This window comes from Hetaerina americana, unplaced genomic scaffold (assembly GCF_022747635.1).
Source record: "Hetaerina americana unplaced genomic scaffold, ioHetAmer1.1.p SCAF_2, whole genome shotgun sequence".
NCBI classification, from domain to species: Eukaryota; Metazoa; Arthropoda; class Insecta; order Odonata; family Calopterygidae; genus Hetaerina; species Hetaerina americana.
Genome location: NW_027286763.1, coordinates 39,330,242 through 39,353,903, shown reverse-complemented (window position 1 = coordinate 39,353,903; position 23,662 = coordinate 39,330,242). Strand labels below are relative to the sequence as shown.

At 37.0% G+C, this 23,662-nt stretch overlaps 1 protein-coding gene across 2 annotated transcripts in view; it reads right to left on the bottom strand.

The window, feature by feature from the left end:
- Window positions 1-23,662, bottom strand: part of LOC139687950 (leucine-rich repeat neuronal protein 1-like) — a 778,766-nt gene that overhangs the window by 538,584 nt on the left and 216,520 nt on the right. The gene's annotated exons all lie outside the window — the stretch shown is intronic.

The window sequence follows — 23,662 nt, the reverse complement described above, 5'->3', positions numbered from 1 at the left end:
TGAGTGAAATGCGTCGTATTTATAAAATACTTAAAAAGGGCTTATCGTCTCCATGTAGCATACTTGAGCGTTATGCGCCGGAGATCTGAAAGATCTCTCAAGCGCTGAATTTTACGAGCATGAGAAGAGACGTGTATTCGGGTAGTTTACTCGCTTAAGGTGAACAGTTATATTTTTTAATTCGTTTACACATTTTCAAGCAAACAGAAATCTTTACTGCTTCAACCAACATCACCTGTATACTTCGTCATACTTTTGCACGCAATTCTAAATTTTCATTAACTAGTTATTTAAGTTTTAATCAAATAAAAGGAAGAATTTTATCAAGGATGCGGATAAATTCCAAATTCATAGAATTAAGCAATATTCATGAACGCCATACTCGATAAGTACACTTTCATGTGGCACAGTGTGAGAAATTAATCCAATATTTAAGGCATTCAGCCTCAGCAATTACAAATTTTCCACGAGATGTCTGAAAGCTTGCAATTAGTTGACTCTGCTCATTTTAAAATCCCTTGTGTGGGTGAGTTTGATTAGTAAAGGGGAGTAAACGTACATTAAGAAAACATAGTCGTCAACTTAAGATGAATAAAAGTATATATGGAAGAAAAAGTTATTAAAATTGCAAATCATGTGAAATGCCTAAAATAAAATGTCAAAAATCGATCCTTAGGAACAAACAACTCATTGAAATATTGAAGGGAAAATCGGTGAATCATTGCGAGGGAATCCTAGGGACAGTATTAAAAATAAGTAGCGAAGGTTAAGTATTAGGGAACGAATTCTACAGCAATTCCGCAAAATGAATCTTGCAATGACTCCAACTTCTTGAATCATTAGTAACGATTCACCAAGTGGTTATTTATTTCTACTTCAACTAAAATTTGATTTAAAATTGCATTCTCACAATCTTTTATTCAATACAACGTCATCTCATCCTAAATATTTCTACTTTTCATGAACACCCAGTGTCGATAAAATATGAACAAAAACGCGACTCGCTTCGGGCAATAACGCCTAACGCCTGGAGAGTGCTTTTTTCAAATTAATTTGTGTTTTAGAAAACAATGAGAGAGAAACAGAAAACATAGGAGGGAAATATGCAAAAAAGAAGGGTTCTAACCAATCCGTTAAAAAATGTGAGATAGGAATCTATCATGGCTGGCGAAGCGTCGATGAAGTGACTCTATAAAGACTAGGAAAAATATTATTTGATTCCACACACACACACACACATATATATATATATATATATATATATATATATATATATATATATATATATATATATATATATATATATATATATATATATATATATATATATATATATATATATGTAGATATATATATATATATATATATATATATACACATATATAGTATATACATATATATATTATATATACCTTTATACATATATATAATATATAATATACCTTTATACATTATATATATATAAAACGGCACAATATAACACAAAATTAAAGAGGTAACAGATAACACATTGCTGACACTCATATTGTACATTGTTTGAGCTTTCGGCCTTCTCCGAAGAACTGTTTCCTATTCTACACGAAAATGACGCGACCTCATCCTTAGTACCCCAATGCCCCTCTCTCGCATAGAGAATCTCAAAAACCTTCTGAGATCCGCCAACCCTTTAGTGCTCCCCCTGACAATTATCCTCATATTTCCCCTACTTGCAACCGCCCCCGATGTAAAACATGTCAACTTACCAGATCTGCTCCCCTCCCCCACATCCTCTCATTGCCCTCTCACCTCGTTCCCACGCTAATTGCCTCTCTTAAAACATTATCTTTCTTTTGTTATACAAATAAGGTACTTATTTGTATAACAAAACTGATCATCTCCCAAATATTCATTTAAATTCCAATCCAACATCTTACTTATTATTCGGAGAACTACTTTAGCTTTGTACATACTCAAACTTTTACGTCATCTTGCCACATATTACTGTCTTTCCTTTCTTTGGTACATGAGCTATCACTCATCTTTAGATATTTTCAGCCCAATTTCCTCCTTGAAAATGCTACGATTTAGCCCTAAAAACTATCTTCCTCCCATGTTTTTCTAAAGATTTTTTAGTTTCGCGAGAATGCTATCTACCTCCACGACCGCATTTGATTTTATTTCCCATTATTTGTTGCCATCAAATATGCATGAACTTAGGTTTTCTTTATCTGCGTCACTTTATTTTGCTATACCCAAGGTTGCTGATCTAATATATTTACCTTGTAGTTCCTCAAATATATTCTTTCCATCTATCACGATTCAGTCTCTTCGGTTAAACACCACAATAGACGTTAGTATACATGTTGAATGCCCGAGGACTCAGAAAGGTATCAATTACACTATGTTATACTGTGGAACAACTTTAGGATGATCGTGATTAAGTCGCACAGTTCGCCGGGATCTGATATAGATTCGGATGGTAATTTATCACGAATCAAATGTAATATACACGGCATAATATGGTAGATGGAGGACGGAATGGAATTTTGGGTGCATTAGCAACCGATATTGATAAGAAAAGGGTATCAGCAGACTATAAATGCAATTATCAATGAGATAGGGAGATGGATACCATAGAACAAAATTTTGACTTTATGAAATGGGACATTGAAAGCTACTAACGAACTTATCGGAACACTAAACTGGAAAACGAGAAGAAAATCAGGCATAGCATAAGAGATGATTAGATGGATAGAAAATGTTAAAGAATATAGTCAAAGGAGCAAAGTCATGAGGAGGTATAGAGTGGAATAATTAACTGAGGTGGGAAAATAATAAAGCTTAAAAAGCGAGGTACACCGTCAGAAAGTAAGGGAAAATCCGAATTCGGTAAACATGTTAGTCAAACAGATAAGAATGAAGTGACAAAGAAACAATAAAATTATATAAATAAATAAATATATATATATATATATATATATATATATATATATATATATAAATTCACATGGATATAGATATAAGGAGAAGGCATAGGAGCTTGTACAAAAAACAAACACAGGAGAAGTTTGGGAAGGCGGAATCGAGCAGATCACAAAAGCAAAATATATCCTTGACCGGGACTCGAGCCATTGATCATTCGACTTGCTGGATCGATGCTTTAATCACTTGAGCATGCAATTGCACTTAACCACAGAAGTCTTAGGGGGATTTATGCAACCAAATGCCTCATTTCTTTAGCCAAGAGATGGCGTCAGGGAGCTGTTTCATACACCAAAAGAGGAAAGTACGACACAAGTGGAAAGAACAGTAGGGAAGCAATCATACAACGTCATAAAAGATAAGAACAATGCGTTTTATGGCCTTCATAGCCAGAAGAAAGAGATGAGCCACATTTGCCAAATAGAATGCATATTTGGCCAAGGTGGCTTGTCCTCCTAAGTTTGGAAATAGTCGCCCTTAAGAGAGGAAATTATCTTTCTCAAGAATAGGCCCAGGCTTCAGTAGCAGGGATCGCCAGAACGCCGTGACAACGCAGAAGACGACGCCCTGCCTTAGAAGCCTAGGCGGCTGGAAAGGCAACACAGTGGAGCCCCGACCGGAGTAACGGGGGTCCGTCCACGAGAAAATCCTCTTTGGTGAAATCACTCTATTCCCTTAATTCGCTCCGTTAAAAGTCCAAATGCCCTAGCGCAGCTATCCCTGGCAGATTCGTATCAATCATTTTAGTCTTATTAATATGAATCGTAATTTTGAATAATTACTAACTGATCTCATGGATTGGAGAAAACTAAAGTAATCCATGATGAAATAAAGATGTAAACCTTATTCTGTTAACACTCAGGAGATGAAGTTTGATGATTATGCCAAAATAGATCTGCTATCACACCACAAAACATTTTGGGTCTTATATGAACCCTTTACAAAGCAAAGAGAATCGTGCTCGTTGGTAATTTAGTCATCACAACCTTTAACTCAGATGTCTCAATTCAACAGGAAGAAGTTCATGGATTACTTATTTTTAGCCCAAAACAATTATATTTGGTAGACTTTTGAATATTTAGAAGTAATAAGATAAATGAATCTTGGGATTAGCATGAAAAGATTACTTTTTAAGTCTACATTTTTTTAAACTTAGGTGTAAAGCAATACTGCTTTTAACTGAACTATCTCGCCTTTTGGAAAATAAAATGATCTCATTAGCATGTTTTTCGGGCTGAAACTTATTTCCTATCACTTTTCCACATCCTGTGCCGCCTGAACACCCTCAATGCTCATTTGCTTCCGGTGCTGCGTGAGGCAGCCATTCGATGGATGGGGTGGAGACCGACCGCTATGCCTCCAAAATTGTCGCTCTTATCTCTTCAACTACTGACCAAAAGCGCCAAAAGGTATGCTCGTATCGCGGCATTAAATTCCGGAACCGTCGACGCCCAGAAAGTAATATTCACCCGAGACACTGAAATCCTTCCTCTCTCCATCCTTCCACCGCTTCCTACTTCCCTGCCCTGGGACTCCCTCGCGTTTCCGGATCCACTCGACGTCTCGCACCAAACGCACGCCTTCCACGAAGAACACCACCTCGATAAGTGGGAGAGAATTTGGTGTAAGGAAAGGACGTGGCTCCCACCAAGGGAGGTGCTTGCAAGTGTTTGGGGGATAAAGGAGGGACACTAAGAGGTGGAATGAGGCCAAAACAATTTCCAAGGGAGAAAAAATTTTTTGCCAATGATCGTTGAGAGTATGCATAAAAATCAAGGTTTCAGTATTGGTTCTTGATGTAAACAATGTAAAGATGAAGAAAATAAGTGGGAAAACGAAAAAAATCTCATGCATCAACATCAAATTTAGCACACTAAATCAGTTACTTTTGAACGGTTCTTGAAAAGTACTTCATAAACTAGTTAACCTTTGATGCATCACTGCATATAATGAGAAAATTGGAAAAGAATTACTTAGCTCGTCATACTCTATGCTCATTTTACAGTGCCCAGAAATAACTTATATTTCCACTTCCTTTCCCCATTACTTTAGGTTCCTTCATTATATCTTCCACCATCCAATAACCTTTTTGCGAGTATATCATCTCCATTCACTTTTTGCCCTCCTCAAACTATCCCCAAAACTTTCCTCTCTGCCCCAAGCATTCAAAACTGTATCTTTCTTTACTGTGTCAAACTTTTTCTTTTTTCCTTAAAAAAAACTTATATTTAGATCTGCTCTCATCAACTTACCTAAGATATTGGATTTTCAATAATTTTATGCTCCATATCTTTCTTTAGTACCTTTTCACTCATTCTTTGAGTGAGGATTAGCTGCAAAATATTACTTAATGCTGGCGAGTGCTTATTTTGCATTCCACACGAACCCATACGCTAACCGCATCATCTTTTCTAAATAAAGCCACTGTAATTTATATTTTAACGCGTGACATATTTTTTTAGAATGTAACTGCATAGGAATATCATGGTTAATCAATAGTTGAGGCATTAGTGGAAAATTTCCATTTGGTTGACGAGAATATTGCCTACATAGCATACTGATCAAATTTGGTATAATTTAGGAAATATTTGTTTAATTTCGAGAGCAGAGATTACATATCATTGAAAATTGTTGCTCAGGGGGCCTTATAAGAGGAAATAAACAAAAACTGTACTTACGTAGACATTTTATTATCCTGTATCCGTATCCATTTCGCATCTCAAGAGGTGAAATACTAAGAATAAGTAATGGAAATAGCGGTTTCAGTTGAAATTAATTAAGATTACTAAAAACAATGTTAGTTTTTATATCTCTGATTGTAATCTTTGATAAAAGTGTGTCGTAAATATTTTTACCAATAATTCATCTGAATCATGCATCGGCAATACCTCGTTAACAACCTATGAAATATTGGTTTCAAATTCTCAATGCTTATCGCTTCTATGTGACTCCTGGCTGTATAATTTGATATGCCATCGTATCTTAAAGCCCTACACGATAGCTCATGGCGGGTAAACTGGAGTGAGGGAGAAATGACGAAGAGTTACATGGGGTGGTTTGGCTCGACAAGGGAAGGATCCGGGGAAATTGAGACGGCGAGGAGTGGGGTCGGAGAGGGCGGGACAAAACTAGCCCGGCGCGAGAGAACTGTAAGACACGCAAAGTATGAGGAGGGGAGGAGTATTTTATTTTTATATATTTTTACCTTTCGAGATAATGTGAACTAAACATACGTGCTCATATTTTTTCATCATCTTTATTAAAAGGGACTCCAAGTCACTTGAGCGTGGAAGGGCTGCCCTTTGCCAGTTTGCAGAGCACGAAGTTTTCGGGGGCTTCGGGAAGGTTTTTTTATTACTCCTCGTGGAATGGATATTGGAGGAGATGGAGGTGGGAGGGTTCATACCTCAACCTCGTGGAGGAAAAGGAGTGGTGAGGAAGGGCGTCGTGCGTGTCGGATTGGTTTGCGTGTCGCCTGGCGCGTGAGACACTCTCGGGCCGTCTCGGCGAGCGCGGCGTGTCACTCATTCTTACATTCCCACCCTTTCTCCCTTCCTGCTCGCCCGATCACCCAAACCCTGTCCCCGCCTTCCTGTTGGACCCCGCCCCTCCGTTATCGTTCAAACCTGCCAAGAACCTCTTCATACCAACTTCCGAAGTTTCTCCCCCACCGCTTGCTTAATTTTAGCTTTCTCATTCCGTCGATCCCATGCGTTCTCCAGAATCCAACCACAATATCTTTAAAGCTCCAGGCTCCCTCCGATTGATGCAACGAAGTTTCCAAATTCACGGTGGGCGTAACGACGAACTTCATTGATAATGAATCTTTTTTAGTTTCCTTATGATACAACAGAAATATATGGAGGTACCAAATAACCTTTGATGATGGTCGTCACTTCCTCTTATGCTTAATAAAGAATATTCATCAGGTTAAAAGATTTATATGAATCAACATTCAAGATAATTTGCAGCCAATATGAGAAATTCGGTAACTTGGAAAGAATGTTTTCCTAGAGCGGAGATAATAGTATTAGATTTATACCACTTAAAATATCAGTTACAAATACCAAAACATAATAACGTGGAAGGAAGGGAAACGTCGATGACTTGTCTACTTGAAAGATGTGCAAGATAAATTGTTGGACATATCGGACGTTTGCTGATTTTTCGTCTAAAATAGATTTCTAGGCCTTCTATCATTTAATGACAGAGAATTTCATTATGGTATTCCTTCTGGGGTTTCTACTGTCCTCAGAGTAAGGACAACTAGCTCTTGTTTCGCAGTAATGATGGGGGAAAGCAGTATTAAAATCCAAATACAACATTTAAGATTAAGTAACCAATTTGGTGCAAATACGCTTGGTGCAAACTCGAAGTCATCCATATTTCAAGTTTTTTAAAATGAGTTAAAAGCCTTATATTTCCAGAGTATATAATGCTATGATGAAAGTTCCATTCACGTGCCCATAATGCGATGATAGGAATATCACTTATATAAAGATTGAATACATGCTTAATCTCTAATATGTAACCAGGATACTTACTGTAACATTCGTCCTCAAAATAAGGTTATTAATGTTATGAGACTTAGGTGAAATCTCATAGTGTCCGGTAGACCTTTGCTTTAACGAATCGTAGACCCTTGAAAATTGTTTTTTTAACCTGTAATTGAACCTAAATTTCTCGATTTTAGAAATCAAGAAATCATAGTTTCGGTCCTAGTCGAGGTGAATGGCTGTTATATTGTGAAATGTCTGCTCTTTAGTTCAAATCAGTGGTTGGACCGTTAAAATAACTGTTCCAGCTTCTTCCACGCTTCTTCGACTTTGCTGAAACAGCCATTACACTGAAAATACGACTACGTATCCTAGAAATTTTAAAATTGCGTAATTTTGATAATGTATTTTCAAAATACACGTGAATTTGAAAAACGTTCAGAGACTCTAGCACTAAGAAAACATATCATCTGCCAAAACAGATTATTCTAAAATTACACTATAGCATCATTGTTACAGTTCAAGCTATTCAATAATGCGTGTAAAAGCTATTAAATATTCCATTAAAAATAATGTATAAAGAGGATTAAGATAGTTAAATATAATTCGGTATATTATTTTATATGTGAAACATGTGAAAAATACTTAGTGTCCGATTTGAAGTTGGATATGGTTCACTCACTACGCATTATAAGATTTACGGTGAAATTTATCCTAGGCACTCAATTTAACGACGTTGGTGATTTATTTTCAAAAAACTCGTGGTCGATAAAAAATATATTATTCTTCACAAAGGGTATTTGTGGAAAAATCAAAGACAAAAATTTATATTTAACTGTACTATTCTTAGTTTATTTAATTCCACTTCAATTTATAGTCCTCATTAATTATTTTTTGACATTAATTTTTATTAATCAGCGAAAAAGGCAGATACCCAACAAACTAAAAACAATTACTAAACCATAAGAAAATAGCAGTTATCACTGAATAGTGTTTTCTTTGGTTGGTATATTTTATTGTAAAAATGTGTCCAAGGTTTGTTTTTCTATGCTACTAGATAATAATTTATTTATCTTAGAAATTAAAATAATAAATAAACCGTATGGTTTTAATAATTATCAACATTAAAAATATTAGTATTTCATGATCCCACGGCGCGACAAAGTAATCATGTGAATTTAGATAAATGTAATTAAGCAATCAATTAATAAATAAATATTTAATAAATAAAAGGAAAATAAGATGATTATTGTAGTTTCAAATAAATATTATCTTAAAGTCTCTTTAAATTTTAAGTATTACATGCATTTCATGAAGCAGTAAGATCTCTTAGGATTTTACAAAATATATTTAATTAAAATAGTAACCATTCATCATTTGCATATCTATAATACGTTTAGTTACAGTTCATTTAAATACGATGCTACGTAATATCGTGCTTTTTTTATTTTGGTTTTCGCCAAGAATTACATGAAATCATGGACTGCACATCATTCATATGTGCGATTAGTATATTTTAAACACTATTTACTTCATAAACCGATACATATTTTATTCAAAAAACTAACCATGGCGCGATATTGGCTTCCATTCCGGACATCTCCGATGTTTACATTACTTAGAATTTTATTCTCAAGAATGAATAAATTCCGCAATATAAGGATACCAATTACAAATATGCATTTAGTTACATTGTGAAAGTTTATAAATGCGAGGCATAATTAAAATTCACTGCCGTGAGCTATCGGAAGCCTATGCTTCAACACACAAAAAGCAATGTTTACATGTGGTTTATTAGAATTATTTTCAAGAATCAGAAAATATAAAAGTGAAATGATATACGCATTTATTTTTGGAAGAAATCTTCTTAATTTATTCTAAAAATTCACTAATTCACTACATAAATGTAGTGTAATTCACTACATAAATACGTAAAATGAATTTTTAGCTTCAATATGATTGTTTTGTAAAGTTTAATGTCAAATAAGAAAATATAGAAACACATTTAGGATATATTTTTTGCTTTCATTGACGGCTAAATTATTCCAGTACCTTATTAATCTTACGATATTTACATAATAATATGCCATGCAAAGACGTTACTTTCTTTCATCTGAGAATTCAGTCAAAACGAAAAAATATGAGTTCCTTAAAGATATCATAAATATTCACAATTTTTTTGTATTTTACCTTTTCAGGCTCTCACGTAAAATGTGATACTATATAGCAAAAAAAAAGACTAGCCAATTGAAATTCGAAACAATTGCTTTTATTTCTCTTAGGATTGCGTTAGAGGTAATAAAATAACTCAAAAAAGTAAAGGGATCAATTATATATAAAAAACACAGTAACCAACTAACCAACAATTCGGTTTGTTAGTTGATAGAGTTGACCCAGTATTAAGCCCGAAGGCATTAGAAATTCACACAACTGGGTAGGGGGACCAGTTTCTTTCCTTGTGCCGGTTATGGTTTCCAGGAAGATCTGCTACCCGAAAAATTGCATAGCTTGGGTGGAGCTGCAGGTGCCTAGTGAGGCTTTCCCGAGAATCAAACCCGGTCCCTCCGGTCAGTAGTCCAACGGTCTACCTCCGGACTACACCAACCCAAATGGATATTGATTTATTTCAATTATATATATATATATATATATATATATATATATATATATATATATATATATATATATATATATATATATATATAGGCACATATACGCACGCACACACACACACACACACATATACACAAACAAACATACTCTATATTGGCATATCTACCAATTCATGAGACTGCCATTGAATCATGAAATAACTTATCACTTTATTTTTAATAACCCCACAGCTGTAGCTTTAATGTTAGGATAAAGCAATCGAACTGAAAGGTTCCTGTGTTACTTGAGAAAAAAATTTTAATACTGGTATGAGTCATTTGAGTCATATTACCATAGTTATTCTCTGCGGTGTATAAATGTAAAACAAAACTAAACCGAGGGCGTTAGGAGCTAAAAATCATGATCAAATGGGTGAAATTCCTGCATCAAATATTTTTCCCGTTGTTAATCTCGTTCAAAAACGACGGTTTACCCCTAGCTTCCGTGATTAGCTGACAATATCTTCCCCATTCCACTCCCTCTCCCACAGAACTTCGCTTATCGACGTAATCGCTGCACTATTTACCCCCTCTCTCCTCCCTGTCCGATCCCAGCAGCCCCTTCCCCGGGGTTCGGAAACGCGGGAGGAGACCAGAGGTGGGGAGGAGAGTAAGGTAGAGGAGTGGGGGTGGGTCGCAGGGGGAGGAGGGGGCGTGTATCGATTTCTGCTCTCAAACCTCAAACACTCCTAACCTTCACTCCCTCTGCCCCCAGCACGCCAACCCGCGGAGCGCAAACCAGAAACGCTGCTTTCCATATAGTTGACCGCTGAGGACCAAAGTCACGTTTGATAACCGCTATAGATTGACGCGTGGTGGACACGCCGGGTAGGCAGCATTATCCACAGAGTCGATACGAGAGCCCCTTCGCCCCTCGAAAAATTCCCCACGCCTCCTCCTCCTCCTCTCCTGGAGGCTCCGCACTCTCTATCTCCCCTCCCCGTCCCATCCCACTCCTGCTCAGCGTCCTGCGAGCGAGACGGAAATTGGTGCAATCTGCATCGAGTGAGTCAATCCGTGGGAGGGATGGACCTGCTTCCACTCCTTCCTTCAACACCCTCCGCCCTCTGAGCATCCTCCCCCGCTCCTTCGGTGTCACTCTCACCACTACTCCTGCCCGTGTTGTTTCCCTTGACCAGCGGACAGCCGTCGAACTCCCAGCAGAACCCTGAATACAGGGACGCCTGTCTTTTTGCGTCCTTGGGCCACGAGGGAAGCCTGCGCAAAATTGTGTTCAGGACACATTTTTTTAAAATTTATTCATTACCACCGACTATGTGGGCTCCTATAACTCCAATAAATTGTATCCGCCAAACCTATCCAAACGACCAGCTGTGATTCGGGTATCGATTCTCCTGGTTAAGCATTGATCAAGCCAATGAACAGTTCGAGATTGGAGAAAAAGAATTCGTTGCTATTTTTCTAAATTCCTTTAAATGGCTATAAATAGTCACCTGATCGAACTAATAACTGACAGGTGTGTAGACGTTTTCATATTCCATTAATAATGTTACCTCAAACAAAGAAAGTTATCAAGTCCTCTTGCATTAAAAAATAATAAACAACATATTGTTGTCATTCACTGCCTTTCTCATGCGAGGTGCTGATGTTTTGGACTCAATTTTCATTTACAAGAAGAAATCAAGTAAGATCTTCAGTTTTGTTACATAAATCTCCATTAAAAATATAAACTCATGTACTTCAGTTAATTGAATGTCAGCGTCGCAATCGTACAATACTCGGTTACTGTATTAGAAATGCGTCTAAGCACCATTCAAATGACAACCATTAAAAATGTCTGATAATTTTTTACCTTTAAAATCAATCTCATGCAAGATGAAAAAAATAATATTTCTAATATTACATTCTTTTGATGCGGGCCAAGGGCTACGAGAAGTAGAATACGAGTGAGGCCGTAAAAAAGAGATAATATCCTAAATTTATGCTTGAGAGAGGCATTTAGTTGAGGCACTTATTTTAAACTCAGGTTAATTTGGATCGTTCCAGATAACAAGGAAGTACGTATCTCATAATAATTTCAACATAAAATAAGGTTGCAATGCACGCTCATAATTTATTCATATTATTGATGTTGTAATCACATAATATAATGAAGGAATAATATTAAAAGTTCGATGTGTCTGGTAGAGTAACTGAGTAAAGCAAATAAGTAAACTTAAAAATAAAGTAAAATTTAAAATCTTGTTTTCTGATAAAGGTTATGGTTGCAATAGTTACAAGGTGGACAATATTTTCCAAGAATACCCACGCTTACTGTGAACTGTACATCACACTATAAAATCCTAGTTTCATTTTGAATTACACGATGAATGGAATGTTAATTCCGCTTTGAGGTCATTACTATAAATACATAGGTATGACTCAAACAGTTAATTCACTTGAAAGGAAGGAGTCTTTGAATACTTAGAGCCCCATTACTTTGCTAATTTCTGTTTCATTTTTCTCATCCACATTAAACGCATGATTTCATTCAACGGGATTTGGGAGACCAATAAATATTCAAGCACTGAGACACTTTGATGTGCTGCTTGTGCTAAGCTGGAGCGTGAAGGAATGATTACGTCCTCGGGTAATATCGGGAGTGGGGGAGGAAGTATTGTTCGCATGCAGCGTTTGCGAGGTAATACAACTCGTGTCGGCGGCCTTTGAAGCGTTTAGAGGCCCTTTAACGACTTGAGCCAACGGGCTTCACAGCGCGTCGACGATGGGGTTCGAATGGCGCCATGCTCAAGCACGCCCGTGGATTTGCCCCCTCTACCGTTTCCCTCGTGTTACAACTACGAAATGCGCCCGAGTAAACATGCTTACCACCCGGTCTCTCCCGGACTCAGCCCGCATAGAGAGAGCTACTCCCCACTCCGGCGAGGTCGGATCCAGTACTAGGAAACGAAGAATTTGAGAGGTCTTTTGTTTATACCCTATATGATGCTGCTGTAGAATCAGGACGACATGCTACAATTCAGGTCCGATGGATGCTACATACTTCAAAAAATTACTGGAAAATAAACCTGTATAATACTTACATATATGCTTATTATTCACCATTTCGATTTCAAGTTACATATGAACTACAAAAACAGGCGGCACAAATAAATAAGATGGCAAAGTAATAATTTTGCTTATTGACAAAATACAATAAGAATAGTATAGAACCGACTCAAGTAACTCCATAGAACAAAACTTTACGTATTTCTCTTGAATTTATCTCAGGTAATATGTTTAAAATTTTTGAAATAGGAAATCTCTCATTAACCATGGCATTTAAATATCATTTCCCTAAAAAAATTAATCATTCAATCGCTAGCCATCAGATTATTACAATGTAATATTATCACGTGACTGACAATAAATTGCAAACGCAGCTATTTTTATACTCATTTCAAATTAACCATAATGGTTCAAAACAAATACGCGGAAAAATAAACATGAATAAAATGTAATGACTTAGAATATGTCGGACTTGAATGTTTGGAGTAATTTTCCTTGACGGAAATAATAGAGGTATAACACATCAGACCCAGTCGAAACGAATTTGCGTGAACGAAGGATAACTGCGAAGATACAATTTTACTGTTCCAAAAGGTATTTTTCTAGCCATTTATATCATTTTAAACATCATAGAATATCTCTAACAATAGACTCGGTGGAGTCTAATGGCTATGAAGGTATATGTTTAGTTTGTCGGTCTGTACTTACGTATTCACTTCACTGATACCAGAACCGAATGACTTAACTAACTACTATAAAGGAAGATTTTGTGTTGAACATTTTCTATTTACTCAATCAATTTTTGGCAAAATTTAATACCTCTGAGACGTGTAAGTAACAAGCATGTATGTTATAATACTACCAAAACATTTCCCGCGTTCCATATTTTGTGTTGCCCTAGAAGAAGCAGTTAAGTCTAATTATCGGTCGGCAATACCTGCGAACAGAGAGAATGAATGCAATGTGACTTTGATTTAAATTAAATAAATTATCCCACAGGATTTTATTTAAATTATGAATAAAAATTGAGAAGGGCTATGATTCCTAGAATCTTTTCTACGCAATGTATTTATTTGAAAAATACGGATATTGCATAATATCAAACCTCACCATCATTATTGAGGATGACGTTTTAAATCAATCGACAAAGATCATCTTGAAAGTTTTTTTATTACCACTTAAATAGTTTGAGTCATCATTTTTAGTCTTTTAACGACCACTGAAATTTATTTTTCCAAAGATAAAAGTGAAATAAAAGGATTTATAGCTACTTAGAGTACATACAAGTAAAGCAATTATGTTTAATAATTTTCGTCGGCTATAGATGACTAGATGTATACTTCTCTGTTTTATTACGGAAAATTATGGGTATAACAAATTAATCCCAAAAACTGGGATTAATACGTCAACCCAAATTAGTGTTGATGAATGGAATGCCGGATTAACCTTAGCACACTTAAAACATCAAATGTTTTATATTAATATAGCATGGATTAACAGATAAATATCATTACTGAAGTAATGAAAGCTGTCACCGAAACTCACCTTTTTTTATCCCGCCCATAAGTACAACTAGAGGAGGAAACATCAATCACGTAGATTGATATTTTTTATGCGTCAATTATTCTGAAACATATCGAGTTGACCGAGGAATCCTTTCCCTACATACTTGACATGGAATTAAGTATAAAGCCGGAAATAATGAGGTTTAATAAATCCACAACCTTATGATTTATATCTGTCAAACAGAATATGCAGGGGGAACAAAATAATTTGATTATATGCTGTTAAATAACACTCAAAATTATAAATTACAATTTAGAACTTTAAACAGTATGCCAAAAGTTTAATAACGATATTACTTTCAAATTGTGCCTAGAGAAAAAATGTGAACTGGAATGAAATCGCGTAACCAAAACGTTGTAAAAAAAAGCTGCAAGTAACGATTAATTAAATTGATAAACCGATCCTTCAAATTAATGTGCCAATTTTTAAATTTGATGGGAAGAATGAAAGAACTTTTATACTTATCTATCCTAATGTGTAGGCTTCGAAATGTTCTTCAATGTAAAGTTAAATCCTTTGCACCGAGACGGCAAAACTTTGGATTATTTGTTATACCGTCCAAATCCAATCGAGGGTAAAAATCACTATGGCCAACAATTGATTCTGAAAAGTAGTATCGTTATAGTCAAACGTTCGACTGAAACTATCATCAAAATTCATGTACAATCATAACACCAACAAAAAGAACGCAATTCATGTAGTTGGATGTCTCTTTCATCCTTTCCGAATTTATTCAATTTCTTGCAACACGTGGGTGAGCAACATTCGCTGTATCCCAATGCGAGAACACTTAACGACTATTCGAAAATTTATCACTATATTTTTACTCCTTTAGAAATCCTTCGACTTACATAACTACATTTAAGTCTTTTAAATTTACCCCATTTAATCCTTTTTATCTTTCACCTCGAATTTACAAGAACAAGCATTGCTTGGTCGCAATATTTCGAAATTGGATTTTACGTGGAAGCTTATGCACGTTTAGATTCTATTTATATTAAAAATGCTTTTGACGTTAAAATTTCTACTAAAAAAACCATTTGATCAATGATTTCTGAGATTATCGATCAAAAAACTAGCAGAAGGGAAAAGGTTTGGCCACATTGACGAGCGACAGTTGAGTTCCATGGTCATGTATTATATTGCGTGAATTTTCCAAGACATATGTGAGCCCCGAGGTAGGAAAAATATGTTTAATCGCTTTCTTCTATCGGCTTACTTAAGTGAAGGCTACGTGCGGACATGAAATTGCTATACGCAATACACATGGCTACGTCTCGCAAAATACTGCATTAGCCCAAAAGGAAAGAGAAACAAGTTTTGTTGTGCAATTGCAGAGCAGTGCAGGTGACGTAAAATAGACAACCTGAGGCCATTGGAAAAACAAATAAGCTGCAAATTAATATTTCTCTATACCTGAATGTGAAGAGATAACGGCTCTTGAATGAAACCAGGAGGCGGAAAACTAATTCAACAAAATCATTTTCAATAAAAATAGACGGAGATGAAGCAGTGACTTCTTTTAGCGTTATAACTTTCCAGTCTCCATTTCGGCCTACCGCAGTGGATTCGAGCGGGAATCTAGGTTGCCCAGCCGAGTGATATGCAAATTTTCTTTAAGCACGCTCTTTCCATTCCTTATTTCTTTTTTCTCTTTCGCGTCCTCCACCCTTCTGTGGGACTCTCCACACTTCCCAGGACTCACTTTGAACTCCATTGTCGTTAATGCGTGATCAGAGTGTTCACGATTATTTTCTCGTTACGTTTTTAATCAAACAAATAGTTTCACCAATATTCTATTGAGTTCATTAGGGATATTAATTTTTATGTGCACACTTCTGAAATTATGTTGAAGGTAAGGATCATTTGGTTGATTCTAGGATATTTGACAAGAAAATAACACCAGTGCATTTCAACAAACAAGAAAAGGCATTTTTTTAAGATAAATGTATATTTTAAGTGTGTTATTCCACTAAGCGCAACCTGAGAGAATTGATTTTAAATTCATAAATGTTGGTCAAAGCCCAGGAATGAACCTTAAATTTCTCGAATAATTGGAAAGGAAAGCAATTGGAGAGATTATTAATTAATTAACACTTCTGATAACAGCAAGCAGCTAGTTTCCAATAAATAATTCATATTTACACGGATGGAATATTCTTGTGATATAGCGAATTTAATGAGATATTAAGTAGACTTCCGGTGTTTCTAATACCTGTTTTTGAACAGGAATAAAATGAAGCTAGAGGCTTAGAACCGCGAATAGAGATAGGCAGGGAAAACAATAGCGACGTGCTTAACGGGGCTGGGTAAGCGATTTCTCCCAAACAGAGCGTGGAACTTAGATAAATGCTTTTAACTTTCTCTGGGTGAAAATAATGCAAACCCAATCCTTGCTTAAGGGTTTTATGATATAACAAATAAGACAGTCTACCCATTCCAACCCCCTTTTCGCAGGAGCAGATAGTAAAAATTATTTAAACAGATTCAGAAATTTCAAATGGCGAGATCAGATATAATTATTTTATGCTCTTTAACGCACGGGAATTACGCTTGGGTACAATTACGTACAGGCCTTGGAAAATAATTGAACATAAAAGTGAATAAATCCTCGGTTGAACAAATATTTCTTGATCACTAGTGGTATTAAAATTGACTCTTTGTGGTTTAAGGTGTTAACACACCCCACCGGTATTCTATGGTTAGGTCGCGGTCAATTCAAACTTAACTTATGCCTGATTATCTGCCGTAGATTGCAACTGATTGAGCTATAATGCTATGGAGTTGAAAGGAATTTTTATTTGGAGTTCATAGGAAAATGAAAAATACATATATATTAACAGAGTTTTCTTTCAAATTTTCTGAGGAAGATTGCTTCAGTCATTCACTACCATAAAAAAAGCAGTTGACCAGTAAACATTGACATCAGGGACTGCTTTCTCATTAAGATTCTTGCTAAATCAATTCATATACTTAATTAATTAATTAAAAGCTGAATGTAGATCTAGTATATATCAGTAGCGTAATTTTGAAATGTTAAGAGGATAACAACTATATATTACTTTAATTTGAAAACAGAAACATTTGATTTAAGCATTTTTGTATATCTTGAATATTTCCTAAAATAAAAACTGAAAATTTTACTCTTTTGCAGTTATTGATTATTACGATTAGACTCAAAATTTTTTTCCCACTCTTTCATCAAGACAAAAAATTTTTATGAAATATATTTTCGGAAATAAATATTTAGGCGAATTTCAAGCTTTATTGCATAAAAAGTAAAGAAAGCATGTATCTACGAAACTACTAATTACATTATCTATTCCATTTATCCTGCTCTTTAAAAATAAAACAGTAAAAAAATCAAATTTTAAACCATTGATGAACCTCTAAATTGAAAGTACTTACCAAAAATTAGGAATCGCAAGTTAATATCTAAATGGAAAAACATTTTTGAAATATTAATAATGCGCAATGTAGGCAGCACATGCTTCTTCCTCCTCCTCAAGTTATCCGGGTTGCATCCGGGAAATTCAACGCGTTAAATTGCAGCTCGTAGAGTTGTAGCTTTTTCAATGGAGTCGTATGTGCACCGATGCCGGGGACAGCGATTTAATGCGGCGGAAGGCCATTGAGAGCATAAAAAAACGCACTTGGTGAAGAGGATGGAGAGTGACGGACCCTTTTGTTGCACAAATATCTCCCTCTCACCCACTTCCCTTCCCGCACCCTTCAGCACCCCCCTCCACCCTCCATTCGACTACCACCCCCCAGCCAACAGCGCCAATTTGGCATTCCAGCCACGCGAGGGCTCCGGACAATGCTTAGTGCGCCCCCGGGCGCTCCGAGAGCCGACGCTTAATCCTCCCCGTCCCAGTGGACAACCGTGTGGAGCCATAACAGCGGGGACACGTGCGTGAGCGCTTTACGCAGCCGCCGCCTCACGCCTCATTTGCCACGCCGTCCGACGCCTCGCCCTTGCTGCGAGCGACGGAGATATCGGCGTCGGGGCGGGGTGCAGAAACGCCTCAGAGGGACGTCGGGCAAGTGGAACGTCTTTCGACGCACCTATTGATAAGCATGCAATGCATGCCTCGTGTGAGAGAGGACGAAATCTTTGTCCCCCACTCCGGCAACCCAACCCCCCACTTCTGCTTTGTATGCCATCTTAAAGGCCCCGCCGTCCTGGGGGCGAATGCCGTCCACGTCTGCGGCGAAAGGATAAACATGGCCGGCCAAGGGAAAGGAACACATACTTGGACAAAGGCTACGTTCACCGTCCCGCCACCATACCTCCTCTCTAATCCGCCGTAAATCTCTATCTACGACTACCTAATGCATTGTGCTGAAAAGAACGAGACCGTCAAACATCCTGGTTGGAGGAAGGTGAACTGTAATCCATTTAGTCATAAGTCGTTTTTTATTCTTTAAAAATTATGCCTTCACTGATAATTGCTTTTTTAAACTTTTCCGTGATTAACTAAAACAAAGTTCAAAATGATTGGTTAGAGTTTCTTGTGTAAAATGAGCCAAAGTTAGTAAAAGCCTATGTTATATATTGTATGATTTACCTCTTTAATAGGGAACATATATAACATTGCACCTGAAGGAGTGGTGTAAATAAAAGACATTACTGATAACAAAAAGAAAGATAGGAGTTATAGATATCTTCTATCCAGAATTTTAGAAAAAATATCACAGTCGAAGAGTTTGTAAACCATTGATACATGTGTTATCCACGAGTATCCACGCCCACGAGTACCGGCAGTATTTTCATACTGCCGGTACTCGTGGGCGTTACCAGCAGTACATAAACGGTTATATAAGGTAAGACCTAACTACGGAAGAGTATGGAAATGAAGTGATAAACACAATTTGTTTGGAGTAATGCGTGTAGATTTAAAAAGCTTGACCGTGATAAAAGGAGTATTAATTTTGCCCACCCATGGGGCCTATTTTGAAACATGGGACGAAATGGATAATAGAAGAGGGAGGAAAAATACGAAAAACAAGAAAGGGAAGCAGTATTTCTATTAAGCATGAACAACTCAAACTCTGATTAGAAAGCTTTTACAAACAATGCTTGAATTGAAAACTGGTCATGAAAATTAAGACAAACTAAAGAATATCGCCGAACTATTTTTTCATTTCAGGAACTTTAAGAAATCGGTACTAACTTACCAGGAGAGATATTCTTATTCCTTTTAGATTATTTTAACTTTCATTCATTGCAGAGCAACTTCAGGTATAGGTTTAATATAATATATATAACTCGCTTTGATGACATTTTTCTCCTTAAGTAAACGGTAGTTTACAATTTTAGGTGAAAAACTCAATTCAATTGAAGGGCATTAATTTAAACTTTGAGAAGTTTTTAGTAAATGCTAGCAGGTATAAGATTTAATTCCATACAGAATTCAGGTTTTACTCAAGAGGAGTAAGCAAAATTGATTTATGAAAATAGTCCGGTTCATCCCATATTCTTCAATCGGTTTTTTCTAAAGAACGGGATTCCTAATTCGATTTATGTATGCCCTCAAGAAAATGTGCCCACTTTAGCATTCCCGCTCTCTTCCGACGTTATGCAGAGCGACTTGGAATAAGCTCGATCCCAAGGCACGAAACAAATATTTCTACATCCGATGCACTATTGCATGGGAGGACCTTTTTGCATGGGTAACATTAACAAGGAGGATAGAGGAATTTCTATCTATTTTGTAGGGCATGAGGAGAAATTTATACATAGATTTTGTGCTTAGGCACGACATAAAATGAATTATACAGGTACGTTGCATAAAAATCATTAATATTTAATTTAACTTTTCATCTATTTCATCCAGCAACATTTATAGGCAATTATTTGTAATATAATTTTTAAGAGCGCATTTATGCACCATCCTAGCCTAAATAATCGTTGCAAATATCATTAAATTATTTTCACTTACACAGCAAAGCCATTGTCGTCGGGTGAAATTTTAAATTCCTAAGGAGAGTACATGCTCCACATAAACCTTGAAATGTAATAAAGGAAAATGATGGATGCTGCATGAAGGGTCCCTCATGCTTGGTAGCTTGAAGGAAGAAATCCAGAGAAAACGCTATTAAAAGAATGTTCATACTTTAGGCATAAACACCAAAAGCACAGTAATCAACCCTATGGTCGGTTTGTTAGGTGATGGTAGAGTTCACCCAGTACTCAGCCCGACGGCGTGTGAAATTCACGCATCAGGGTAGGGGGGCCAGTTCCTTTCTCTGTATTTTAGGTATATAAATTTACAACCCTTAGCTCACAGAATAGTATCTAGTTGATCTGCATATTATGTGGAATGAGTCACATAAAAAAATTGCATGAATAATTCTAGGAAAATCTTAAATCTAGTTTTAATACAAAATCTGATATAAAGTTTCACCTTTCACGATAAGATACTTCAATTTAGGGCTTTTATATGTAACCGCACCCTTTTCATTATTTTTTGCAAGAATAAATAAATCCTTCCATGTGACCAAGGGAATCAATACTCAACTTTTCTTAATGTGGTGACTACAATTCTGAAATATAATATTTAGCGAGAGCAGGATTCCCACGTGAAAGAAAGTCATTTCTTTTACAGACTAGCCAGAATCATGGGCCTAAATAACGTCAAAATAGGTGTGCGCCTGGGTCTCCCAGGATCCGTTAACAGATGGCGGTTATACGGAAACTGAAGGATTGATTCATTTCAAAATTTGCATGCGATTCCAACAGGGACAACCGCATTTTGAAGTGAGGAATGAGTTCAAAACCTAACATAGGGGCAATATATTCGATTTAATTTTAGATTTTTATCAATGTGACATATTTAGCGTCACATTGATATCCTGCAAAATATGGATGAGCGCTTCAACCTAATAGTAAAATAAAGCTAAGTAAAACCAGTAGCTTTGCTAAGGTAAAATTTATATGTATATAAATTTAATATCCCTTTATTTTGCAATCCTAGGTACCATGCAGATATGAAAATCCCTACTAAAGCTCTCAAGAGTAATAAAATGGAATATTTTCAAAAGCAAGAGTCTTGACGACGTACTGCAGGGCTCAGGCTACAGCATTACGATATTTTCGATAAAATATAAATTATAGCAACGGAAATAGAGAAAGACTAAAATTCCGAATCTATACGAAAATATAGATTTAACCGGGCAATAGAGCATTCCACTACTTCTCTGTTGCAATATACGGTGCGGAGTCGTGGCCCACGTCCTCCATCCCCTCTGGCCTCGCAGACTCTTGATTGCCAAACCTCTTCCTCATTTCACCCACTACTTCATCATCTCCCTTCCTGTCCAGCCTTTTTTCCTATTTGCCCTGTTTGCCTTGCTTACTCCATGGCCATTTCTCTGCCCATCGACATCACGCTCGCCTTCTTTCCCCCTCCAGTTTCAATAAGGCTTCTCTCCACCTCGTTCTTTCCCACCCATTTATTCCCGTAATTGTCCTCTCCCACTTTTTCTCTCTGCCTCTGCTTCTTCTCTTTCGTTTAATACCCTTCTCGCGGCAACTCACGGCTATCCGACGGGGAAAGGAAAGCGCATTCTGCGGCGGTATGTTTGGGACGTCGGCGACCTTCCCTCGTTTGGGACCTGCCCCGGAATTCAGTGCGTCGACGTGAGTAGATTAAGCCGCGTACCAACCTCATTCCACCCTCGCCATGCACTTCCACCAAAGCAATGTGTTTTTGCCGCGCGAGATAGTTTTCGCGTAGATATACGCGTATTTTGACGCGATAAAGCACCGGAAATCACTGCCTTGGATGGTTTCTCCATCTTGAAAGAACGTTAATTGATATATTTCAACCGGCCACTTTCAAACGTCAAATGGCGGCTTTTCCCCTCCGCTATGGGCCTCAATTCCTTCAAGGATTTCACATCCAACCCTCATAATGGATCAATCCGTCACATCAATCCCGATACGAGTAAATCTTTCGTTATAACAAGGACTCCCTCACTTTCTGTTTCTCCACGTTCTGAATTCCTTCTCTATTCTTCTTTCACTTCCTTCTAACCCCTATTCCCCAAACTCCCCACATGTCTCTACTCTCAAGCACACTTACACTCTTCCCTTTAAGCCGTTTACCTCCCCATCCCTCCAATGCCTCTCCAACATCGACCATTCCTCCCTACAGCCCTAGATAAACCCCTCCACCACCCTTCAACCCTCTCTACCATCCCCCGCCTGACTCTCAAGATTCGCCGATAACCAGGGATCGAGCAAACATTGGCCAAAAGGATTGGGCAGCCAGTGAAAGGAATGAGTGGAGGCCAGGGCCTTGGCGGGACCATGAGGGGTTGGTGGAGGGGAGTGAAATGGGGGAGAGTCGGAGAAAGAGGAATGCTCAGAGGTCGGTCGGGCACAACTATCTGGATAGAGTGTATACCAAGATGTTTCGAGAGTGTGCTCGTACGGTTAAACCGGAAGACACATACAGAGGCGAGTAGTATCAAAGCATTTGTGTCACAATTACACTCGGCCGGGACCGAAATTCTCACCTGAGTCGAATTAGAAAAAAATGCATGAAAACGACAAAATCATAGTGGACCTAGTACAGCAAAATCAAACACCAGGAAAAAGCCAATAGGATAAATAGATGTAAAAACTTACGATCAACACGCGGTATTACCACTTCTATTACGGAACTATGTAAAATAATGTGAACATTACATCGTAGGCAGAGAAGAATAACTATTTGAAATGGATAGAACAGATAAAAATATTCTAAAGGTAATTGGTCTTGACTTTGTGCTTTGGTAAGGTAAATCTCCGAAATAAGAACGGAAAATTGAATAACATAAAAAGGGAAAATATAAATTGCATTATTGGCAACTATACAAAAGTTCGATTAAAGCTATATGAGTAAACTTTGATGACATTAGTTGTTAGCTGTTATAATGGTTTTAATGAGGTATTACTTTTTAATGACTGACATTCAACCCCATCAGACA